Source organism: Molossus molossus, unplaced genomic scaffold (assembly GCF_014108415.1).
Source record: "Molossus molossus isolate mMolMol1 unplaced genomic scaffold, mMolMol1.p scaffold_m16_p_11, whole genome shotgun sequence".
In the NCBI taxonomy this organism is placed as follows: domain Eukaryota; kingdom Metazoa; phylum Chordata; class Mammalia; order Chiroptera; family Molossidae; genus Molossus; species Molossus molossus.
In genome coordinates, this window is record NW_023425346.1 from 27,424,865 (window position 1) to 27,451,680 (window position 26,816).

General features: G+C 40.0%; 1 pseudogene; it reads right to left on the reverse strand.

Annotated features, from left to right (window-relative positions):
- Positions 1–3,260: 3,260 nt before the first annotated feature.
- On the reverse strand, positions 3,261–3,808 carry LOC118625600 (annotated as a pseudogene).
- Positions 3,809–26,816: the final 23,008 nt, after the last annotated feature.

Sequence of the window (26,816 nt, forward strand, 5' to 3'; positions counted from 1 at the left end):
TCAACAGGATCTCCCTTCTCGTGTGCTCGTGAGTCCCCGGTATCCAGACACTGGCCTCCATTCAGTTTAGTGTAGCTGTTAATTAGGAAAAGGTTTGTTTTCAAAGGAGTCTCTGAGGGGCACCAATGACTACCTCTTCAACAGCATCTATTTCCTTCTTTCAAGAAAGAATACCAATTTTTTTTTCCTTTTTTTTTAGTGGGTGGTAGAGAGAGAGAGAGAAACATCCACGTGAGAGAGACACATGGAGTGACTGCCACCCACACGACCCCAACTGGGGCCGGGAACAAACCGCAACCGAGGTACGTGCCCTTAGTGGGAACTGAACCCGGGTCTCTCTGGTCCACGGGCCGACGCTCTAACCGCTGAGCCAAACCGGCCAGGGCAGGAATACCAGTTTTGATCAGGTTGGCAATATGCCCATCTCAATACTTCCCTAATTCCCTTGGTGCTAGAAAAGCCGTGTGACACAGATCAATCATTCAGACATAGAGGGAAGGCTAATACAGATTCCAGAGAAGCTTTTGCGTTCTTTATGTTTAGATGTGTATCAGTCATCTTGCAACGTTGGGCAACGTGGCTGAGGAAAGAACCAAGAGAATTGCATCAAAATCTGTCCTGACCCCCAAGGCCAGCACCTACCTCCCTGCAAACATTTCGTTAAGGGAGATAATGAAACAATTTTCAGTTTTCTGTGACTTTGAGCTGAGTACATTCACAACTGGTAAAGAATTACATATGAAGGGTTACTTATGTGTATGCAGGGTCCAAGAAATAGTTTGATACAAACACATAATTTCAAGGGGTACGAAGGAAAAGTTGTGGGAGCTTGGAGAGCTATAACAAGTGGTCCTGATTCAGCCTGGCTGAGAACAGAAAATGAGACTCTAAAGAGAAACTTCAGGCTGCAATTTAAAAGATGAGGAGACACAAAGCAGAAACTGGTATTCCTACCGAGGGTATATTGCACAGTAGTCCTGAGGTGAAAGCAAGTTCCCGAGCGACTGTGAAGAAGGTCACTGTGAGTGACCTTGTTTGGATATCCATAGTCAAGCTAAGAGTCCGTCACTTGCTTTCTAAGTAACCATTGGCAAGTTGCTTATTTCCTTCAGTCTCAGGGCTCCGCTGGGCAGAGCATTGTGATAATTAAATGAGATCATGTATATGCAGGGGCCTGATATCTAGCAGATTTTGAATAAAACTAAGTTTCCTATCCCTGTCTCTAACTGAAACGAAACGAAACCCTTCTACTTGTTTTGATCTCGCTGGAAGAGCTAGTTTTAGATGTAATGGAACTTTTCTTATGATTGACTGTCTGATATTCCATGCGCCAGTGTAAAGCCAACTCATGTTTATTTAGTTAAGGTTTTCTTCGTCTTGTCACTCATTTCTCAGATCAACTAGTTAGCTTCCATTCTTACCACTTCTCTTTGCATAGAACACAAAGCCTTTTTTTTTTTTTAATCAGAGGTCTCTCTTTATGAACCTATTATGCTCGCTGGCCTATTAGGCAGGGTTCTCCAGAAAAACAGTGCTAAGACGATGTGTATATCTACATAAGGAGATTATTTTAAGGAACTGGCTCATGAGATTGTGGGGGCTAGCAAGTCTGGAATCTGCAAGCAGGCGGCGGGCTGGAGACCCATGGATAAATGGATGCTGCATCTCGAGTCTGAAAGCAATTTGGAGGCCGAATGCTTTTCTTTCTAAGGGGAACTTCAGTCTTTTCTCTTAAGACTTCCAACTGGCAGATGAGGATTCACATCATTGAGAGTAATCTGCTTCACTCATAATCTACTGATTTCAATAAGAATCTAAAAAAATATCTTCACAACATCTAGACTGATGTTTGACCAAAAATTGGACCAAGTGGACACATAAAATGAACTGTCAAACCTGGCTCTGTCGATTCTATTTGAGATCAGCACTTTACCCAAAGGCTGCTGTCTCCTGTCAGGGCCTGGGTCCCTGAGGTGGCCCGAGGAGACAATTCGTTCCTGTAGGCATGGCTGCACGTCTGCTGATCGCTGAGCCAGCCTCCCACGCCAGCCAGCGAAAGGAGACGTCAGGGAAGTCCCCAGTGAGGAGAGAGGTGCAGAGACCAAGAGGCAGTCACGCAGGAAGAAGTCAGTGAGCAGAGACCACGTGACAAAAAGAACCTTGACTGGTCAGAAGTCTGAGGGAGAAAAGAGGTTAGATATTTTATAAATATGTATGATAAAAACAATACAGGTATTTCTTTAAATTATTAACATATATTTTTTCAATCAAAGGTGATACACATTTTGGGGGGCGTATTATTTTTTCTTTATTGATTTTATAGAGGGAGATAGAAATATTGATGAGGGAACACTGATTGGCTGCCTCCTGCATACACCCCACTGGGGATTTGGCCCACAACCTGGGCATTTGCCCTGACCAGGAATTGAACCTGGGACCTCTTGGTGCATGGGTCAACACTCAACCACTGAGCCACACTGTCTGGGCTAGCCATTGGATTTTAGTATTTAAGATGTCTCAACCTTTGCCCTCCTGCTGCAGCTAATTTAGTATATTGAAATGAAGATCTCTTCCATACTCATGTAAATTTTCTCGAATTTTCAATAGGGATGAAGTACCTTCCTAGGCTGTTTCCCAAGGGGGTGCTTCACCGGCCTGGTCCCACCTGCGGGTACACCAGAGGGACACTGATCCATCCGTGGCCATACAGTTGTCCGCACTGAGGAATGTGTCCCAGGGACAGCCTGATGAATTCAATGGTTAGCTCAATGGATAACAATAATCATGTTTCAGGACTACTGAAGTCTTTAAATGCCTTTTGTACTTAAAAATAACAAAAGCTAGATTGAACCACTGAAAACATGGGAGTTCAAAACCAAGAGTCCTGAAGTCGGGTCTGAATTCTACACACCCAAGCCTTGGTATCTTTCCCAAACTTAGGGGTTTCATATAACTAAGCATTAATAAACTAAGTATTTTCATAAATACAAGTACTCTTAGATGTTTCATTTTGATTATAGCGTGAACTGTGGCACTTACAGATTTGGCAAAGATGGCCTAGATATATACATATCTACCTGATCCCAAGAATCCACAGACAACAGCTAGGTACCAAATTACTTTATTTGAAGGAATGGTACAAATGAAAAGATGTAAGTGGATGATTTGGTACAAGTTATAGAAAAGGTAAAGGTAACCCCAACATGCACGTACTGCTTTGGTGACCAGGGAAGTCACCCCCCTAGGTATGGTAAGCCAGCCTAAGGCTTAGCTCTGTCACTGTCTCCCAGGGTGCGCTTGTCAAAGAGATACTCTGCCGGGCCAGTTTCAGGGGCCCCCAATCTGCGCAAGTTGGTTACATGTTCACCCAGTTCTTTGATGGATTTCACTTGCTCATTCAGGTAGTGAGTTTCAAGGAAGTCACACAAGTGAGGGTCATTTTTGTCGGTGGCCAGTTTGTGCAAGTCCAGCAGTGACTGATTCACACTTTTTTCCAAGTGCAATGCACACTCCATGGCATTCAGCCCCTTCTCCCAGTCGTCAGGTCTGGTTTCTCGATGTCCTGGAGGAAGATTCGGCCACCTGGTTGGTTCTGCAGCGTCATCAGTTTCTCAGCATGTTCCCTCTCTTCATGAGATTGGTGAAGAAAATATTTGGCAAAGTTCTTCAAAGCCACGTCATCGCAGTCAAAGTAGTAAGACAGGGACAGGTGGAGTAGGAAGCGTAGAGCTCCAGGTTGACCTGGCGGTGGATGGCGGCCTGAGTCCCGATGGTAGTCCTGGCACCTGGGGGCGGACACAGTGGACATCACGGTGGGCGGCTAAGGAGGGGCGGCTGCGGGCGCTGGAGCGGGGACCTTGGGGATGTCCGAGGCGCTGTGAGGGGGTGGCCCAAGGCTGGATCAGGTGGCTGGGGGGATGGGTTGAGCGCCGGTTCCGTCCAAGCACTGTTGAAGCAGGAAACCACAGCGACCCTCCGCGAAGACTGTCTGATACACATTTTTTAAAACTAACAGACATTGCAGAGTAACTATCCCCCAAATTGTAGGTACTTACGCGGTAGGAGTGAATGAAAGTAAGCTTGAGATTGCAAGAAATACTGTATTGAACTTTTTGTCTATGTATACGAGATACATATTTTATTTTTTTTACCAAGAATCAAGGGATTATTGTAGCACAACATATAAGTAATGCCTGTGTTATATTATGCATAAAAATCAGAAAACTTTGTTGTTGTTGTTATTCCCACCATTCTCACAGCTCTGCAAATCTTTGAGCCCTCCGTCTCCAGGAAAAGAATTCATAGCATCTCGACTTTATATAATTAGTATTAAACCGAAGAAAATAATGTCCCATCAGTCAGCTACTCAGATATCTACCAGTCAGATGTGTAACAAATGTTTATAAAAATTAATAAGTCAAGAAATGAAACAATCATGTCGCGTTCTATGCATATGGTAACATTACTTCTGAAACCCAAATTAAACACATGGCTGACAATTCTACCACATATTCAGAACTGAGAGTGTTCCAAGCTACTCTTCTGTAGTTAACACAGAAGGAGGGTTCAAGGAGGGGGAGCCGTCCTGACACCCTTGCGTCTGGTCTCTGGGAGCAGGTGCCGCATGTGTAACGCGGCAGAGTTAGCCCTCAAGCGTGAGCACTGAATGGCAAATAGTTTACAGCTTCTGGAAACAATGTATTTCTCCCCAGTTCTTTGGCATAAAGTTACCTCAAGGCTTTGTCAGGTACAGTAACATCTGAGGCAATGAGAGTAACAGGAGCAAGTCGATCTCGATTTATCAAGATAGAATCCGAAAACATTTGTTCAGTAATGACAAGGTTTTACAGCATATTAGTGGAAAGGTAAAGGTAAGGATTTGTATAGAAGTGGCCTATAGGCCAATCTGTATTCTCACACATAGCAGCAAAATTTTTTTTTAGAAGTTTTGTTTGCTTTCCATGCTCGCTATTGTTAACATGTCCTAAAATCTCTGCACAATAAAATTTTAAAATAAATAAAAACTTTCAATATTATAATTGAGAATTTTATTTCATCCTTTCTCAAAATAGGTTACTGTGTGAGGTACTGATATCTTTCAACTTCAAATGCAAAATTTTTCTAAAAATGCGAGTTCGGGGCCAAATCCAAAATCAATGCATAATTATATTTTTTAAAAGTCATCTAAAAACAATATTTGCTTTATGTTTAACATGTCTTAAGCATAATCAATTTTCTACTTTATCTTTTAAACTACAATTTGTCTATAATGATATAAGTTTAATATTTTGGAAATAATATTCAGTATAATTGGTATTATAGAGTTTTAAAGTATATTATAAAATAGTCTGTCACTAGACACTAAATTGAAATTTTTAAAAAAATGATGGAAATTGCTATAAGGGAAGAAAGTAGCCTTTTAAATCTAATTTGTTATGCACCACAGTAGGGTAATGGATGCAATGAAAGGCCTTTTATTGAGTTCCCATGTCCAAAAGGTATTTAGGTAGCAAAGGATGTTAAGCAGACCCCCTGCAATCCTCCTTTAACTGAAGATAGCAGGAAATAAGGTATATAGGTCTGTGTCCTCCTGGTTTTTATTTCCTCGGGAGTACAACTTATGCAAAGGACACCTTAGGCTGCTTAGATCACAAAGGGTGCACTGGACCCCTCGCAGTCCGCTTGAATAGCGTGATCCGAAGGACGGCTGAAACCATCCCGGGAGTTCAATCCTTCAGGTGGGTCTTTTCAAATTCCAATAGTGAGGAGTTACTGGAGAATTGGTAAGGATTTCACTGGGCCCCAGCAGGTTTGAGATCAAAAGCTTTGGTTAAATAAAAGCCCGTTGGGAATTCTTAAAACCTCTTTGTAATGTAACTTTAAAAAGTTCATACAAAGAATCCTTAGACTGAAGCCTGTAACAGCACGAACAAAGAGTATATCAAAACTGATTCCATTAAGGGAAAGCGGGCGTACAAATTCACTTAATTTAAAGAGCGATCCAGTTATATTACTGTGCGAGAGAACAGAACTTGTACGAACCATCGGGCCCATTTAGAAGATGTGCTCATTTCTTGTTACACATGCCAAACTTCACTCTTTGTTGTTCAGATATGCCTTTTAAACAACATGTATATTCATTTTCTGAAAGGAGAAAGAGTGATGTGCATTTAAACTCACTCCTAAAGAAGATACTTTTAAAACATATTCAAATTAAACTTGATGGCGACCCATCAGTCAGTTGGTTATCTCTTTTTTCATGGTGTCAAACTGCTAATTGCCCATCCTCCTTAAAATAATAAACCTTCAATTGATATTGATTGGTCGATTATTAATGAGTACATTAATTATAATGTAATTTTTTAAATTAATACAAATTCATTTCTTGGCAAGTCACACACTTTTATTAAGCAAACCCATTAGTTAATATTTTTAGTGGAAATAGTTTGTTCAACAACCACACACACAAGAAAACCCTTTATTTGACTTTAATGTCTGAATTTTGCAATTTGTTTAGACTCTTTCAAAACGCTCTCATGTACTCAAGTCTCTCACAGTTTCATATGAGGCATTTGGAATGGGTTGGTGAAGCATTGTTTTCCTTTTTGTTTTTAATAAACAGGATACTGAAGCACACTTGGTAGGGCAAATAATGTGCTCTTGATGGCAAGTCATTTAGAGAATGCTGGGACTCGAACCTAGAGCTCCTGATTTCTTGCCTAGAGATATTTCAAATGAGCAACGTCCCACACATCTCAGAATGGCACATGTAGCTGGACTCATCCCAAACAACTCTTCTCCAAGTGTGGTCAGTACTGACAGTGACTATTCTGAAACTCTCACAGTGATCGATGGAGAAACATGTCCTTCTCCCCACATGCAATTTTCCAACTCCATTTTCTCTTCCCTTCTTCACTGTGTCCTTTATTTTTCTTCGTCTGCCTGGTCTTTCTCAGTGAGTCATCTGATTGTGACAGGAAAATGAATGACTGAGTCCATCTCTGCAGTTAATGTCTGAAAGCTTTAGAAAAAGAGTAAGTACTCCTTGAATGTAGCATCCCAGTGGACTGTTTCCCCAAGTGTCAGCAGCCCCTTCAAAAAGATGAACAAAGAGCTCAATGTTAGCTCTTAACTTCCATATTACTGCCCTAAACCTCTCATTCCAGAAAACCAAAACCCATCACTCTTATCGTTTAACCTTTCCCCTAAGCCTCTCATTCCAGAAAACCAAACCCATCACTCCAGTCAGGCAGAATGAAATGATGGAACCATAATAGAATGATGGAGACGCCCTAACCCACCCAAGGCTGCAGACAGTCGTTGGACAAGAAAAACAAGTTTCAGGAGACCCTAGCCCCTGACCAATCAAGCACTCGAGAGGGCCCAACCAATCAAAGACGACCACGTCTCCTCAGCTGACCGCCACCCCCCCCCCCCCCCAGCCCTGAGTTTAAAAATCCCTAGTCTGTACAAGCCGGTGGCTACTCTCTCCTTAGAGGCAGTCCGGCAGGCTGATTCCCAATAAACCTGCTCTTCTGGAGACCCTGCACCGCCTTGTTCCGCCTCGTTCTTACACTCAACTGTCTGGCTCTACTGACAGCAAAAAGAAGCAATATATTTTGGATAATTCTGCTTCCTCATAGTCCCCACCGAAACAGCTGAGCCAGCGCCTGCCCCTGCACAGGTGTGCCATCAGTCTGTCTGCTTTGAGCTGCTCATTGAGCTCCCGTGGCCATCTGTCCCGATGGAATGTTGGCTCAGGTAGGTGCTCTACCACACAATTTGCCCTTTGGAATAAATAAACACTTCAAATCAGTGATAAAGAGTGAGCATGGTTACTAAATCTTTGATTTCCAAATATGTTTGTATGAGTATGCATTATGTGAGTATACTCACATATATTTCATATGGATTGCATATATGTTCATACAAATACAGTTAACTTCAAAGACTGACTCTGTGCTCAGGGTGAACCAACTCATCTCGGGTACTCTGGGTACTTAGTCGCAGACACATAAGACCTTGCGGTGCCTGAAGTTATTGCTTACTTGTTTAGTGTGCTTGGAATTTTTAAATCCATTCCAGTGTCCCACTACATATTCCATCATTTGAACTCGAGTCTTGAATTCCAAAAGTTCAAAAACTACGACTCTAGCAATGAATACCACAAATGTGAAGGCATTCTTTGAACACTTGCCACACCATCAGCAAGATTTGGGACCCTAAGAAAATTATTTTAAAAGTATGTGTTATAGAATCTGTCTCATGACATTTATAACTTTGTAGTGAATAAAATAGCTGCAAAGATGAATTGTCCCACAATTTAAAATTGGTCACTCCCTCCTTTGTGACCCCACCTTATCTTAACATCAGCTCTAGCTGAACACTTACAAACTTTATTTCATGGGAAATTTACATCCTCTCCATCAGAAGCAGAAGCTATCTCTTTTAACACCACGTTTTCAGTGACTACCAGAGGGCACGTGATAGGTACGTAATGGAGCTAATGGGTAAAAATAGATGAGTGATCAGAAGACAAAATGAAACAGATGATTATGTGTTGAATTGTTTTCAGTGTTTGAAAGAGTAAAGGCAAAAATTAATATCTAGAATTTTTTCAAAGTGAAACTGTCTTTTCTGACTAATAAACAACACAAGCTCACCGGGAAACATTCAATTATCTCTTAGTAATTCCTTTGTTAGAGAAAACGCGTTGTAAGGGTTTGGTGCTTCCAGGTGTTCATGCACAGGGAGGGCTGGCAGTTTTTAAACAAAGTTGGAACCATAGTATATATGTTTTGTTCAATGACTAACTTTAAAATTTAATAATATGTTGCTGATACCTTTCCATGGTATGAGAATTTCTCTAACTGGCTATGGCAGCCTCTATTTTATATATTTCATGATGTATTTAATTCTATTGACAGATATTTAGGTTGCATTAAATTTTTATTCTTATAAACAGAGCTTCAATAAACAACCTTTAACATTTTTGCAAGTTCAGATTTATTTTCTTGGCATATACTCCTAGACATGAAATGGACTTAAAATGTTGAAGTATTCTCTTAAATTACTCTAAAAACGTTGTGCCAATTTATACTCCCACCAACTGTGTACAACCTATTTCCCCTACAACCCAGCCTGGATATAATTCATTTTAAAAAATCTTTGTTAATCTAATAAGGAAAAAACTCTCATTTTTTCCCACTGTTGTTTTAAATCCTAGACTACTTAGGGACCTTTTAAATAAATCAATTCTTGATAAATCACACATGGCCCACCCATGAAACATGTTCAGTACCAAATTGAGCTTCCTCTCCAATCCAACTGGATTGTCTCTTTGCACCAGTATAAGATATGAATCAAGGAAACTCAAAGGTCTTAATATTAGGCTAAACACATTTAGGAAAAACCATATCTATATGGTTTAAAATCTCAAAACTATTGACTGCTTTTTATCACTGTTCCCCCTATTAATGTAGATAATTGAGTAAATAATAAAATAATTTAAAAATTATATGTTGCTGGACCCATCCTTCAAATGATGACATTTACTGGTAATAAGACAGCTTACATTTCAATGTTTTAAAGGCTCTCATGGGATTTTCAGCAATTCTACCACGAAGCCTAGAACTCAACAAGCTGCTGACATGACGTGGCAATGTGAAAAGAATCTGTCAGACAAGGCAGATGTGTCTAAGAATATGGTATTGGAGGCATGAATAAAAACCAATTTGTATTTCCATAGTCCCAGTAAGTGTATGTGCCAAACCTTGCCTTAGAAAAAGAAATAACACTTTTATACTTCAAAGCTTTACAATCTTATCCCAGAGAGTAAACACTGGTCAGTATCTCTTGCCCCATGACTCATGGTAGGATCTTCGAGGGAAGGTTCGAGAGACGTCACAGGTGCCCTTGTGGACCTGGGCAGCACTTCCATGTAGCCTGCCAGTGAGTTTAAGACCTTCTATATTTTGAAAGTAAAAGTGTGAAGATCTGCCCGGCCGGTGTGGCTCAGTGTGTGGCTCAGTGGTTGAGCATCAACCCAGGCACCAAGAGGTCACTGGTTCGATTCCCGGTCAGGGCACACGCCCAGGTTGTAGGCCAAATCCCCAGTGTGGGGCATGCAGGTGACAGCTAATCGATGTTCTCTCTCACTGATGTTTCTGTCTCTCTCTCCCTTTCCATTCCTCTCTCTCTAAAATCAATAAAGAAAAAAAATTTTTTTTAAAGTGAAGATCTGCCCTGGCTGGTTTGGCTCAGCACTTAGAGCGTCGGCCTGCAGTCCAGAGAGACCCGGGTTCGGTTTCCGCTAAGGGCACGTGCCTCGGTTGCAATTTGTCCCCGGCCCTGGTTGGGGTTGTGTAAGAGGCAGCCACTTGTGTGTCCCTTTCACATGGATGTTCTCTCTCTCTCTCTCTCTCTCTCTCTCTCTCTCTCTCTCTCTCTCCCTCCCTCCCTCCTACTCTATCTGAACAAAAATGTCCTCGGGTGAGGATAAAAAAAAAAAAAAGGGAAGATCTCTAACTCAACTGCACTATTTACTACTCATCACAAAAGGAATTGTACTGAGCTACCAAATACACTCACTAAGAGATAGTAGTTGTGTTAGCCGGCTATTGAAGTGTAACAGATAAACCCAAAGTTAGTGCCTTAAGACCACACACATTTACTATCTCCCAGTTTAGTGGGCTTGGAATCTGGGCACAGCCCAGAGGGCTCCTGCTCCAGGGCTCTCAGAAGGACGCAATCTAGATATCACCCGCTGCCACAGTGACGCCAAGTTCCACTGGGGCAGGATCTGCTTCAAGCTCACCGTACTAGTTGGCCCGATTCAGTCCCTCGCAGGCTACTGGAATGAGAGTCCCTGCTCCTTGCTGGCTTTGGCCAGGAGCCTCCCTCAGTTCCTGCCACATCAGGCTCTCCAACATGGGAGCTTCACCCATCAAGGCCAGCGAGAGGGACTGCGCTTTTCTAACCCAGGCATGAAAGTGGCATCCAATAACTGTGGTCCTATTCTGTTCATTAAAAGCAAGTCACTAGGTTCAGCCCATACTCCAGAGGAGAATTTTACACAAGTTTGTGAAGACTGGGAGGCAGGGATCGTTGGGAACTATCTTAGAAGGTAAGGTGTTGACCACAGCAAGTGATTGCTCAGTTGACAATGACTCAAAGGCCACTGGGGAAGTGCCAGGAGGCATGATGGGAGAGGAATTCTGAGGAAAAGGCTCATAATACTCCAGTGACACATATACTGTCAACAAACACAGATAATCTGGAAGGATTAGTCACCTTGAGGGAGTGTATTAAATCCCAGGTAAAATCAGTGTGTACCTTGTTAAAGCAGTAATCTCTCAAATTATGTATACATCGGGGAAAATAGAAATAATAGGTATAACGGGGTGATGATGGCAAAACCTAACACAAAGAAATAACTGATAACAGAGAAGCACAACCTTAGCCAAGAGGGAAAATATTCCATCGCTAATGTAAAAAAAAAAAATTATATTTCTTCAAAAGCTTGTATTTAACAATTAACATTCATAAATTGAAATTACGGACTCAAAAGATTTTGAGTCTGTATTTATCATATCAAAACATATCCACATGCCACTTATTTGTCATTTATTGAGCTTAAATTCTGAGTCTGGTTTGTCAGGAACATAGACCTAGTGATAATTTAGTGTTCGTCTTTACTTTGCACCAACCTCTCACCTTGATAGGATAGTTGCTTCAAGGAAGGGATCTATTTGGGGACCATAAGACAAATAGAGAAAATATAGCTTATTGATCCATAGGGGTGGGGTAAGGAAGTGGGCTCATACTCATGGTAGCATTAAAAAAAATTTTTTTTTTCTTTATTGATTTCAGAGAGAGGAAGGGATAGGGAGAGAGAGAGACAGAAACATCAATGAGCAAGAACATCGATTGGCTGCCTCCAGCATGCCCCCCATTGGGGATCAAGCCCACAACCTGGGCATGTGCCCTGACCGGGAATTGAACCGATGACCTCTTGGTACATGGGCTGATGCTCAACCACTGAGCCATACCTGCCAGGCATGATAGCATTTTTATTAGTATGGTTACTCTGGTGAGTTGAGCTCATTGGCTGAATGAATGTATGTATGGGTTATATACATGTTTCTATGACGGAAAATAATGAACTGAGATATAGCAGATAAATTGTCTTAACAGATTTTGCTTGGTTTAAGTGCAAAAAATTACTAATTAATGCAAGTGTTGCAATCATTTTTATGACATTCCCCAAACATGGCACTTTAAGGGTTATACCATATGCTGATTGACAGCAGCCATAATTCCATACAATGAGACTGTATCATATTGTTTGAAGTGAGGTGATATTCATCTCTTGAAACTGATCAAACATACGATTGCATCAAACAGTACTACAATATAATCACGCTGTGTGTGGGGACTGCCAAGGTTGATCATCATGCTGTACCCTTTTTCCATGGGCTTCTCTAACAGCAGTTGTGACACACTACTGCATTCACATTTTCCTTTAAGAATTGCAGAATAAGGTGGAGAAAAAAATCTACATAACATTGTGGTTTAGTTCTTCTGTGTGAGTGTACATTTGTAGACTGCTTCAGAATTACAAATTTGCTCCCATGAAGTTATCCCTAAGTATACAATATAAAACTAGCATGGCCAAGATAAAAGAGAAGATTCCAAACAGAGTAGAAAAGAATGCCCTTTATTTTCTTCAGTAAACAAGCATGCTTGGGAGAAATGTCTTTTTTAAACACTTCTCAGTCTCTTAAACTCTGAATGATATTTCTTTTTCAATGTACAGTTTTGCAAAGCCACTTGCTATATTTACTGATCTTGGGGATATTTCAGCTGCAGATGAAAATCGTATAAGGACCTTTCCCTTTCCCAGCAGTAGTTGTTAATTAATGATCTTGGAAAGCAGTGTGAGGATGGGCATGAATGAATAGGGTAATTTGGCTGGTTTTTTAGAGGCATGAAACGCTAAAACAGACTTTTAGATTGATGTAATTTAGGAATTGCCCTGTTATTATTCATCCACTCATCCATCCATCCATCCATCCACCCTTCCATCCATCTTTTCTTTTTTCTATCATCCATCCATCTAGTAACTTGTAAAACAGCCATAGGGATACTTCCGGGACTATGTTCAGAATAGTTTACAAAGAAACAGGGTACTATTCATGCTGACATTCCTGAGAGACATATTATATCAGCCTTTTGGGTGTGCAGAGTCTATCTGACTCTTGCAGAGACCCACTGGGATGTCGGGAGCAGAGGGGCTCTTTCTGAAAGGTTGCCTGAACACCCGCAGCCATCTCTCTTCTACTGCCTCTGTGCTCCGGTGGGCACAGGGCCATCTCTGAGGCTTCAGGGTTCCCCCAAAATACAAGACCAGGGAGCTTTCTGCTTCTAGATTCTACTAACCATGGGCATTACTTCCAGCTCAGATGGAGGAGGGTCAGGACCAAAGTCCCTTTACACAAACACCACTGATATTTACGCTTTATGCTTTCCTTCTGACCACTTTCTCCTTTCTTCCCCCTTCTTCAGTCTATGGGGTCTTCATTATATATTGGGTGAAAAACACTAGCTTTTGTTTTTCCCCTAAATCTTTTGTTTGTGATATTAATAAACATGCTTTGCAATCTTTAGGGCCTTTGTGTTTGCACAAAAAGGCCCAAAGTTCCTCTCTCTTTCTGTAAGAGCATCCGTTGCCTGAGCTCATAAGAAGTCCCAACTGCTGTCCAGTGGGGGAGAAGGGTCCCTACGTATCTTCTCTCTTTCTTCTTTGTCTTCTACTTCATTCATTTTGTTGGTTGACCTTTTACTTTCCTCTTCTTACTATTATTTTAGAGTTTAGTTGGTTGGACATTTTTCTCTTCTATATTATTGAATAGAATAATTAGCTCACTAATTTTCATCTTTTAAAAAAATAATAAATTGTGTAGGTTGCACATTTACCTCTAGGTGCTACTTAAGCTACAGCACCCGTTTCTCATTTTACTATTGGTTACTTACATTAAAGTTTGAAACAAAAATATTCTTTTAAAAAACTAGACACATAGTACAAATAACTTTTATCCTGAATATTTGTAAGTTGCTAATTGTCTATTAACTTCAAACACTTTAATGTTCATTTTTCACAAATAAGAACATCCCACTACTTAACTGCAACACTACCAATAAAGGCAGGAAATAAACAGTTACATAGTTGCCCTTTATTCTACAGGCCACAGTCATTTCACCCATACATGCAACAAATTTTTTTTGAAAGAAAGGGTTCAGTTCAAAATCACACATAGCACACAGTCTCCTTGAGCCTGGAATATTTTTCAGCCTGTCCTTGAATTTTGTGACTTTGGTATTTTTGAAGATGAGCCCAGTTATTTAGTGGAATTTTCCTCAGTTTAAGTTTGGCTGATGTTTCCTTGTGATTAGATTCAGGTTTTAATGCCATAGAAGTGATGCTGTGTTTTTTCAAAGCGTCACACCAGGTTACGCATTGTTTTGATAACAGATGTTCACTGTGACCACCTGATAAAAGTGATGTCTTCCCGCTCTTCCACCATAAATTTATGTTTTCCTCCTTCTGTGGGGAGGTACTTTGAAACCATGTAACTATTTTATTCCTCATCAAACTGTAAATTCATTCATTCATTCATTCATTCATTCATTCATTCATGTTGGTATGGTCTCTTGGTTCCTTATTTTACTTGATACTATAAATTTGCTTAATTCTATGAGTTACTATCAATATTAATTTTAATACCCAAATTATGACCAGTGTGGTCAATAGAAGTGAATTTAAGCTAGCTTCTAGGGTCTTTTGTTATGTCTCCATCATTTCTTTTTTAAAACACTTCCTTGTTTTCTGGTACAAGTTCCAGACTTTTCTTGAACTTTTCCTCCCTCAGCATCAGAATTAGTCGTTTCTCTAAGAAGTCCTATTTCCTTTTATGGAAAATGGCATTTAGAAGCCAAGATCTGGGTGTTCTATATGTTAATTGTTATTGGAGTGTTGCTATTTCTAGGCCCTATCAGAAGATAGAGCTGAGAAGTATTTATATGTATGTTCCACATATTTACATCTAAATTTATTCCTATGTGTGTCTGTCAATATATATTGAAAGCCATGAGTTCATGCTGACACCTTCAAGTCACATGTCCATTCTAGTTTTTCCCTTTCCAGGTATGTAACCCCTTCTCTAATATGGAGAAGACGAGCCTCCATAATTCTTCAGTTTTTTATTTATACAGTCAACCTGACTTGACGCAACTATTTTCAGCCCCCTCTATGATTCTCCCTGGAGCAGATGCTCTCCTCTCCCTGCTTGGGCTCTGACTACATTGCGTGGATACCTTCTTACCCTGTTCAGGCTGATTCCTCGTGCTAATTTGCCCGCCATCCTTGGGGGACGTTCTCCTCATCCTGGGTGGACCCGGACATCCTCCTCTGGCCACTGTAAATCCTCCTACCTCGCTCTGTGTCCGCGATGGGCTTTAGGACTAAATTATGCAGGAAGGGGAAGTCCTATCACTCAAGTTTTGCCTTGTAACACTTTCATTATCCTTCGATTCCTCAGTTCATGAATTAGTTTATGTGTATTTTGCATTTTTAAATATATTAAGGAGTTTTATTGTTGATTTCTACTTTAATGACATTGTATTCAGCTCAATTTTCTAATTTTTTAATTAATTATATTCAGATCAGTTCTGGTATTTGTTGATATAGTCTTTGAGGCCTGATTAATAGCCAATTTGGTGAATTGTCCAAGTTTGCTGAAAAAGATGTCATATTCTCAGACTGCTGGGTTCAAAGCTCAATACACATATCAATCTTATTAATCTTGTAATTTGTGTTGCTCAAATCTTCTACATCCTTATTTAGATTTTTTGCCTTTTTGATTGAACAATTACTGAGATAAGAGTGTTAAATTTTTTTCCGCTATGATTTTAGTCCATTTTCTCCTAAAATTTGGTCAATATCTGGTTCATATATTTTGAATGTATGTTAGTTGAGCATATAAGTTCAGAATTGTTGTGTCTTCCAGGAAACTTATTTCTTATATTATTACATACTAACCACAATTATTCCTAGCAATGTTTCAGTCATGGTTTTTGCTATAATATCTATTTTTTCTAATATTAATTTAGCTGCATCAGCTTTCTATCCCAGGTGGTTAGCTGGTATTTGCCTTCTGTTTACTTTCTTATAACTTTACTTCTAAATGTTTTATGGTCTTAAAGTAAGGGTGTATTTCCAGTATAAATTATTTACCTACATTTTAAAATTCAAATTTTTAATATTTTGTTTAGCTGGCAACTCTAGATTGCTTATATTTATTATAATGTCTTGTATATTTGGACTTATTTGAACCATTATATTTTGTGCTTCTTTTTACCATAACCCTGTTTTCCTCCTTTCTTGGTCTTTTTGGGGTCAATCAAGTTTGTTGGGTTTTTTTATTTTTATTTCTTCTTGTTTGAAATAATACATTTTATTTCTGCTCTTTTACTCTGACTTTGTAAGGCCTAAGGTTAATGAATATGTTATCCTCCAAAATACTTAAAGTCTGATTATTCTCCATTTATCCCATGTTATGGTTTCCTAGACCTTTATCTCGACTTTTCTTTTTAAAAATATATAATTTATTTATTTTTAACTTTCTTATGATACATTCAAACACACACCAAAAAATGAAGTTTTAGAATCATAACCTTTGTCCACTATTAACTTGTTTATATATATATATATATATATATATATATAATACATATATGTCAGTTATATATATAATATAATATATCAGTGTAGCCTTCCTCTCCTCAGGAATAGTTACTGTCAAAATCAAGAAATGTTCCATCTTGCATTTATGGCCCCAAACGGTTGTTTTTATTATTTAATTCAAAGAATGCTTATTTAGATTTATCTACACGTTTGCCATTTGTTTTGTCACTACTGATTCTTATATAGTACCCTTGTCTGGGTTCAGTTTCTCTCTATGAAGAACATCTGATTCGTTTCTTTCAGCAAAGGTCTGTGAGTCATAAACTTTCTCATTTTTTTTATCTGGAAAGAAGTATTTGCATTGGACCCCACTTTGGAATGACATAGGTATACAGTGTGAAATATATATGGATATAGAATTGTTGACTTAGAGCTATTTTCTCTCAACATTTTTAAGATATTATCATTGTTATTTTGCCTATTATGTTGCAAGGGAGAAGTTTGTTGTCAATCTCATTAGTATTCCTTTGTAGACAATCTGCCTTAATAGGTAATGTTTCTCTCATCCCTTCTACTGAGTCCTAATGAATCCCCATTATAAGGGACTTTTCATTTTAACTTCTGTTTGTGTATGTATTTGTGCGTATGCATAAATCATATGTGTATGTTGCAAATATATGTATTATATATATAATTTCTTTATAACCTCAGATCTATTTCTTAGTTCATGAATTCCTTCTAAGCTGTATCTAATATGCCCTTAAAACCTTGATTTTATTTAACTTCAAGGGCCATGTTTTACATTTTTAGAATTTCTAATTGGTTCCTTCTCAAATATATCTGTACTTTGTTTTTAATGTTTTTTTTTTCTTTTTAAATATTTTTAACATTTTAAATTTATGTATTTTATAGTCTCTCTCTGATATTTCTATTATCTAAAATTTATTAGGAGTGTAATTCTTCTGTGTTTACTCTTTCGTAATTCTCTAAAGGTGGATTTTTACCTTGTATGGTTTGTAGTTTTGAATGGTGAGCTTGTCTTTGGTAGACTTCATCTGAAGGTATCATGTACTGCACGGACTGAGGTTTTATCACACCTGCTTTGTTCTCAGTTGCTTTTGCTGGGAATACATTGCCATCTCAGTATGGAAGGTTCTGGACCATGCAGTTTGAATACCGAGCTCCATATGAGGTTCATGTCTATGAATACAATTTCTTGAGGGAGGCTTATTTCATACCCTGCATCTAGATCTGCATAGCTTGCTACCTTGTTTGCTTTTGGGGCTAGTGTGCAGACTATATCTAGTTTCCTATTTCCCTAATGGGGTAGCCCTTAAATGATCTGGATTTATGTAATAGATTCAATTTTAACCCCTGCCTCCCTCCAGGATTTCTAAGGCCTTGTCGTCTATGTCTCCTTGATCACGAAAATGAGGTCCTAGGTTTCTGAGACATACCTGCCGCCCTCTCCCACCACAGCTCGGACAGTCTGCTGTTAGTTTCCGTGATTACAGCTGGGGCTCTTAGTTCCCTCTTCCTTTTGGCCCCTGGTTATTTCTCTTACTTTCTTGCAAACTCAACTATGGATTGAAGTGTGTTTATTTTATCGTATCTTGCATTTCTAGTATTTTTAATGGGAAAATATTCAGAATATCTGTACCATGATCATCCTACAACTGGAAGTCTCTTCTTGATGTCCCGGAAACATCTCAGAGTCAATTTGCTGCAAATCATTCCAGTGAGTTTTCTCATCAATCTGATTCCATTCCAGTGTTTTCCAACTCAGTTTCACAAACCAGAAAGTCATTCTGATTCCTCCTTCACCTTCATTGTCCAAACAATCGCATGCCCCTCCGATATCTCTAATAAATGTATCGTGAGCCAACCCACTTGTCTCCACCTCTCCCGTCCTTATTCAGTAAAAGCAGCCACCATCTATCCTCCCCTGGACTACCACGACGAGCTCCAGTTTGCCTCCCTCCAATCCATGGTTTACACAGCCGCGAGGGGAACCTTTCTACAATCTAAGTCTGATAAATTTACTTCGCTGCTTGAAACCATCAATGACTTGCCATTGCTTTTTAAAAATATATATTTATATTGGTTTTTTAGAGAGAAAAGAAGGGAGAGAGATAGAAACATAGATGAGAGAAGAACATCCATCACTGCCTCCTGCATACCCCCAACTGGGGATGGAGCCCGCAACCTGGGCATGTGCCCTGACCAGGAATCAAACCGGGACCTCTCCGTCCATGGGACGACACTCAATCCACTGAGCCACACTAGCTGGGCTTCACTGCTTTTCTGATAAAACCAAACAAACAAAAAATGTTAAATCTTTTATACTGTGTATTTCACATGGCCCATTCATTTGCACCATTAATTAATTTAACAAAAATATTCTAAGTAGTTACTACTTATGGGCGCAGTATTGAGAACTCGGCTTATAGTGTGTCTTAGTTTGCTATGGCTGCGGTACTAACAGATGTTTGTGTCCCCCCCCCCCCCCCCCCATTCTTAAATTGAAATCCTAAGCCTCAAAGTGATGGTATTCGGAGATGGGGCCTTTGAGAAGTGATTAGAAGCCTTCATGAATGGGCTTAATGCCTTTATAAGAGTTCCCAAAGAGTTCCCTCCCACCTTCCACCACAGCAAAAAGATGACAGTCTATGAACAAGAAAGGAGGCTCTCACCAAACACTAAATCTTCCAGCACCTTGATCTTGGGCTTCCCAGCCTCTAGAACTGTGAAAAAATCAATTTCTTTTTTTTTATTAGTCACCCAGTCTATGGCATTTTTGTTACAGCATTCTGAACAGGCTAAGACAGACTGCCAAAATAAACTACCACACATTAGTTGGTTTGGACAATACACACATATTTTCTCACAGCTCTGGAGTCAGGGGACAGGAAATCCAAGCTCAAGGTGCTGGCAGAGTCATTTCTTCTGAAGCCTCTGTTGTTGGCCTGCAGATGGTGGTCTTCCCTGAGACTGTCACGTGGTCTTTTTGTGCGTCTGTGTCTTAATCTACTCTTCTTATAAGGAAACCAGTCAGATTGGCTTAGGGCTTGTCCTAATAACCTCATTTTAACTTAAACACCATATCTCCAAATACAGTCACATTCTGAGATACTGGGTGTTGGGACTTCAGTGTATGAATTTGGAGGGAGACACAATTAAGCCCATAATGCTACGGTGAACGGAACCTCATCAACCTCTCTTCTTTAGTTACTTTCTTATTTCCTCTCTGCTTCCCACATACTTCTCTGTACACAGTGAGCTTCTTTGTCTTGCCTTTGGGGCTTTTCAAAGACTGTTCCTTTCACTTGGGATGCTTCTCCCCCTGCCTCCAACTTTGCTCCGCCCAAGGCCGGATCGCAGCTTCAGTGTCACTTCCTTGGAGAGACATTTCCTGACTGTAAGCTTCGATTAGGTCCCTGTTCTTTCCATCCTTTTTGTACCACTTTCTATAGTTCTAATTAAATGATTAACTGTATAATTAGTGAATTTCCTTGATCCTATAATGCTATGAGGTGTTAGATGCACCATCAATTTCAAAACACTTGTAGGGAGAGAAAATACTACTCTATTAGTCAGCTACTGCTATCATAATGTTGCATAAAAACCACTCTATAGTTCTGTGACTTAAGAGAACAAGAGTTTATGTCTTCCTCATGGAATCTATGAGTTGCTGAAATTGACTTGTATGAGACTGAACTTCAGATTCCCAGTTCTGGGCTTCAGGCTGCAGGTGAGGTTCAAGTCTGCTCTGAATCTCTCCCTTCACATTCTGCCTGGACTAGTGGCTGCCCAGGGCACGGTCTTCCTGGTGACGGAGAGAAGCTCAAGTGGAGGAGACATGTGATACCTGTTAAATGCTCAGCTTGGACAGGCACACTGTCACTTCCACCCAATTCCATTGTTCAAGGAAAGTCACAGCCAAGACCAGCCTGGTGGGTTGGGGACAGTACTATGTGCCCTCTAGTAGAACACACTGCAAAGTCACAAGGAAAGGGCATACATGTGTAATGCTATAACAGGCAAGAATTGGGAACAATAACTCAGTCTGTCATAACTACAGTAAACACTGTGCACACACATTTTTATTACAACAAATTATCCAAAAATATGTATCTATACAAAGATATACAACTGTATTCTGTAATATGAACAAATCTTCATATTCAGTATCCAAAGGTGCTCACTTTGTCGTCATCCGTCTATGCAGGTCATTCTAGTGACCAGTCCTTTATAGAACCCGTGTTCAGGATCTGACCTAATTAACACGTAAGTTTTAGGTGTACAAAAGAATACCAGAGTTCTATTTCCACTTTCAATTTCGTTAACTCAGACATCCACTTCCCACCATAACTGACTCTCTTTTCATTGGAAATTTTAAATATTTTATAAAAATCAACAAGTAGTTTTTTACAGATGCTTGACATCTGAATGATAATCCTTCACAATGCATGAACGTCACTAACTTGGAAATTCAATAATCCGTTTATAATGTCAACTATACTGTCTAGTGGGTGACAGACAATTCTTTTGAGTATGTCTTAATAACAAAAGGAAACAGGTTTATCTCTGGGTGTGTATCTTTTCGTCTTAGGGGCTCTGCAAAGGACTTGAGTGTCCTTGATGACATTTATGCGCAAGTCTATTATTTCGCCAGTGATGAATGTTAGCTTCACTTTCCCTAACTTTGTCTTGTGGCTTTATTTCCATGCTTTTCTGCATAGCCAATAATTTTTTCAAAGCTCCTGTGGAGTTTAACTCTTTGAAAGACATTTGAAAAGAAAATTAGAGATCTAATTTAAGTCAAAGAAACCCCGATGGTAATAGCAGTGTGAATACCCCAGCTAAGGAGCTACAATGTCAAGAGCTACAATGTCAACTATATCACAATTAAATCCTTTGCCTAATAGCTGGAAACTTTCCTTTAAAATGGAACTGAAGGATCCATCCCAATGTAACACTGGAGCAGTCATCTGAAATTATGTCTTGCTCAGTTCCCCTAAGTGCCCCGTCACAAGTGTATGAAAGTGACCCAGGAGAAGTGAGTAAGTGTCCTCTATAGCAGGGTGAGATTAGGATGCTGGTTATGATAGGTTCTCTTTTCTGAGGCTGTGAGTATCACGTGAAATACACAAGGGTAATCTTTCCCACCACATCTAGATAACTTTCTAGAGACAGAAAATAACAGAGAGAGAAACAGAGAGAGAGAGAGCGAGCGCTAGGTTATGAGATCCCAGAGGACGGTGATTGAGTATGGAGTTCTCATGCTACCCAAGATCATGTTCTAGGACTTTGGAACACATAGGTCAAATTTTATGCTTGATTAGTGTGAGCTGATGTCTGTCACTTGCAATCAAGCTGAGTCCAGGGCACTACACAATAATAACCCACATGAACAATATCGTCAGGAAAAACACACAACAGTGCAACAACCAAAAGATAATTTCAGAATAACTCATGTTCTTCATTTGTTTTCTTAAACAAGATGAAGGGCACGAGGGTCCTTAAAAATCTCCCGTTTGGTTCACACACAGCAGCTGCTTCCGTTCCTTTACATCTATCTTCAATTTCCAGTCTCACATCAAGATAACCTCCCCCGCCCAAAGTTACCCTTTTGAACTTTTGTTCTTGCTCCTTTTCCTCCCTAGTCTCATGCCTAAAACCCAAAAGAAGTTGTCTGTCAGCCCAGGACTCACCTCAGAACATGAGAAGTCATGTTAGTAGCAAGACGGGGAAGACTGAAAACGCCCACCTGCACCTCATCTCTGTCCTGTTGCTTCCCTTTTACAGATGTCGTAAAATGGACAAAATGATGCCTTAGGTTTTAGCTTATACAAGTATTTAACACCACATTTTCTTGCTAACCCAAAGCCTTCCACATATATCTTAGGTACCTCATAACAATGTTTTGAATAAACAAGGAAGAAATTAATGACTAAATGAATCCAAATGAACAAAAAAGAAATGCATGCATATATGTAAAAACAAGATATAAAGTATTTTTGGAAAACTATTCCTGGGAAAATTAAAGTCATGGTTGATAAATGCTTGATATCTGATAATTAAAAAATACATTTAAAAAACCCAAGTCAATTCTTCACATACATTCAAAAACCAGAATTTAGCCCTGGCCGGTATGGCTAAGTGGTAAGAGCGTCATCTGTGAACCAAAGAGTCCTGGGTTCTAATCCTGCCAAGGGCATGTACCTCGTTTGTGGTTCGTCTCTGGCCCCAGTTGGGGTTGTGCGGGTGGCAACCAGTTGATGTATCTCTCTCACATTGATTTTTCTCTGTCTCTCTCTTCCTTGCTCTCTCCCTCCAGTTCTATCTGAAGATTAATGTAAAAAAGTATCCTCGGGTAAGGATTAAAAAAAAAAACCCAAAAAACAGAATTAAAACAAAATCATTAAAGTAAAAGCAAGACGTATATACATTCCAGAATACAGTAGCACATTTTGTCTGTAGTTCTTTATTTATTGTACTTGACATGTAATATTATATTAACTTCAGGTGTACACAATAGTAATTAGACATTTATGTACCTTAAAAAGTGATCACCATGGAAAGTCTGGTACCCATCTGACACCATACCTAGTTATTACAGAATAATTGACTCTTTCCTGTGCTATACATCACATCCCCATGACTTATTCTATAGCTGGTTTGTACTTTATAGTTCCCTTCACCTTTTTTGCCCATGCCCCACCTCCTCCAATCTGGCAACTATCAGTTTATTCTCTGTATGTATGAATTTGTTCCTGTTTTATTTTATGTATTCATTTGTTTTGTTTTTTAGATAGAAATAAAAACATAATTTAAAAAGATATATGTGCCCTATGTTCATTGAAGCATTATTTACAATAGCCAAGATATAAAAACAACCTAAGACTCCATCAATGAATGGATAAAAAACATGGGGTATATATATGTATATGTACAATGTGTATATATTGTCCACAGTTCTTGATTGAAAGTTATTTAAAGATATTTAATTTGTGAAGCTATTGATGAGGAAATATTATAAAAACATACATACGGCCCTGGCCTGTTTGGCTCAGCGGTTAGAACATCGACCTGTGGACCAGAAAGTCCCAGGTTCAGTTCCCAATAGGGGCGCGTGACTTGGTTGTGGTTTGTCCCCAGCCTCAGTTGGGGTCGTGTGGGTGACAACCACTCGATGTGTCTGTCTCACATCGATGTTTCTCTCTCTCTCTCTTCCTCTCTCCTTCTCACTGTCTGAAGATAAATGCAAAATAAAATATCCTCAGGTGAGGATAAAAACATACATACGCATTAGCAATATGGACTGTGACCCTACGTGAGGACAACCACACGCACAAAAAAGAAAACCACTGCAGACAGCAGCGAATGACCATGGCTTGTGTGTTTAAAGTTCGATTCCTAGACACAGGCACCATGTTCCATCCCCTTCACAGTGAACCAAATGAGTAGGCCTGGCTGATCATTATATAAATATCTTTCCAGAAAGCTATTTAATTTAAATAATTCCAGTAGGAGCTGTAACCAAGTATATTAATTAAAATTCATTGCTTGCAAGCCACGGAGAACGAATCTGACTGAATTAGATGTAAAGGCATTTATTGAAAGAAGTTGCAGTGTGAGTTGCCTACCCATCAGTGGTTTCCTCCCTCTTATCTTTGTGAACCTCATCCTAGTTTTATTCATGGGTCTATTTGTCCCTCACCTATTTGGTTCAGGGTTAGGTCCTCTGGATAGAAGACATTCCCCCATTCCCATTCCCATTCCCATTCCCATTCCCATTCCCATTCCCATTCCCATTCCCATTCCCATTCCCATTCCCATTCCCTGTTTAAGGAGAAGCAAGAAAGTTCCCCTCCCTGCATCTGGAATGATGTGTAGATTGTGGTGCCCCTCTTGTGAAGATGGTATGTCAGGATGAGAACGTGGAAAGATGGAGTCACTCTACTTCCATAATTTTGCTTTCTAAAGTGATCATTTTTTTCCTTAATGAGCAATTCAGTTGAGCAAGGTCTTCCTGTGTTCTGCGCCTGACAGAATCCTACTGGATAGAGAACCACATCGACAGGATGCTGGACATTCACGATTGGGATTGAAAGGGACCCTGAAGCTGGAAGTTAGGAGGCAGAAACCACATATTCTTGTTGGGCTGCTGCAGGTCAGACGGACTGGGATTACACTGTTGTCCTTTTGTTCTTCTGTTTAAGGCAAGATTTCATTCCCAAGCCTGATTATATTCAGTAAGAAAGAATGAATTCCTCAATGGAACTTTAGATTCCTATAGAAGGCTAGGTAGATGTTAGGCAGTCAAAAATACCAAGTGTCTACATCATCAACAACCAGCTGGCGTTCCCCAAGACCTCCTGTGTTACGGGTTTCAGTGTTCGTTCTCAGAAGGCTCTGTCTGCCCCACTCCTCTCTTATCCTTATCTCTGCTTCCACGGAACTGTACCTGTGTTCCAACCATGCCTTCTGCAAGGCCACCCTGGTCCGCCTCCCTCACTCCCGGATGTGGAAGCCAGTCAAACCAGTTTTGTGTCTCAGACCTTCAGTGGAGAATTCAGAGGGGTTTGCATGGGAACATGAGCTTAGAACTGAGTGTAATAAACCCCATAATAAAAAAAAAATTAATAACTCTAGCCTACTATGGGGAATTTGTTGCTAGATATGTTACCTTTAAGACCTAATTTATGTTCCTCTGTCCTATGACCATTTTCTTTTGCTCTCTACCTGTTTTTTTTTTTTTTTCAATTTCCCCAAATTTTTATTCATTTTTGCAAAAAGAATGTTTTGTCTTATACCCAAATTTAAGCTTGTGGCCCACTCACGCATAGCCAAGAACTCATTAAAGAGCTCTGTCAATGATTATCTACTTCAAATTTCTATCCTTTAAAACACAAAGCACTGTGGTAGCTTTGGAATTCATTTTTCCTTCCTATGATAGAAATTTTAGAAAGCTCTTCCCTCCTTAAGAACCTCTGTAATGTAAGCAAAAGGGGAGCAATTTCCTAGTCTACCCTTGTCCGCGTCCCAGAAAACTCTGCAAGGGCTGTTTTGGGTCCTCCCCCTTTCTCTTCTTCCCCGTCTTCCTTCGGCTTCTGTTCCTCTTCTTTTTCCACCTTCTTTCCTTCCGACACAAACACTGTAATTGCAACTTATTCTCATGCCCACAATTCAAATGAAGAACAAAGGATGAAATCTAGTCCAAAGGAAAAGGAGAAACTGGGCGCCGTGTGGACTTTTTGTCTCAACTCAGCAACCCCCCAGCAATCTGATTGAGTTCCCTTTCCTGAAGTTCAGGTCCGAAGCCGTGGTTTCCTGGTATCTCAAGGGGATTATAAAGACTGACTTAGAGGACAGATGAAAACGTGCATCTTCAACTATCAAGAATTTCTCAGATGGAATAGAAGGAATACCAGACAGCAGACTCCATCACGGAAGGTCCAAGGGAACCAAGCAAGAACCCAGCTACTGCGGACACCAGCGGATAAAGGGCAAGAATTCAGCTGAAGAGCAAAGAACCCAAGGACTGAGACTTTGGGGCGCCACAGTCAGACGGGCGGTGGGCTTGAGTTGGAAAGCCACCAGGATTCTCGCTTTCTTTCTTTCTCTTTCTCTTTCTCTTTCTCTCTTTCTCTCTTTCTTTCTCCTCAACCAAGGACATTTTTGCATTTATCTTCAGATAGAGCCGGGAGAGAGAGAGGAAGAGAGAGTGAGAGAAAAATCCATGTGAGAAAGACACATCAATTGGTTGCCACCCACACGACCCCAACCAGAGCCGGGGAGAAACAGCAACCGAGGTACCTGCCCTTAGCGGAACTGAACCCGGGACTCTCTGGTCCGTGGGCTGATGCTCTCACCGTTGCGCCAAACAAGTCAGGGCCTGTCATTTCTTTTATAGAGGCAGATTTGATCTCTGAGCTTGCTGCAGGTCCAAACTTAAAAGAAATCTCCTGCTCTCTCGTCTTTAAAGCTGAAGGAGCAAAGAGTTAATTACCTTGTTATATTCATCGCTCTTCCAAATTTTCCACATGGGTTTTTTTCCTTAATTAGC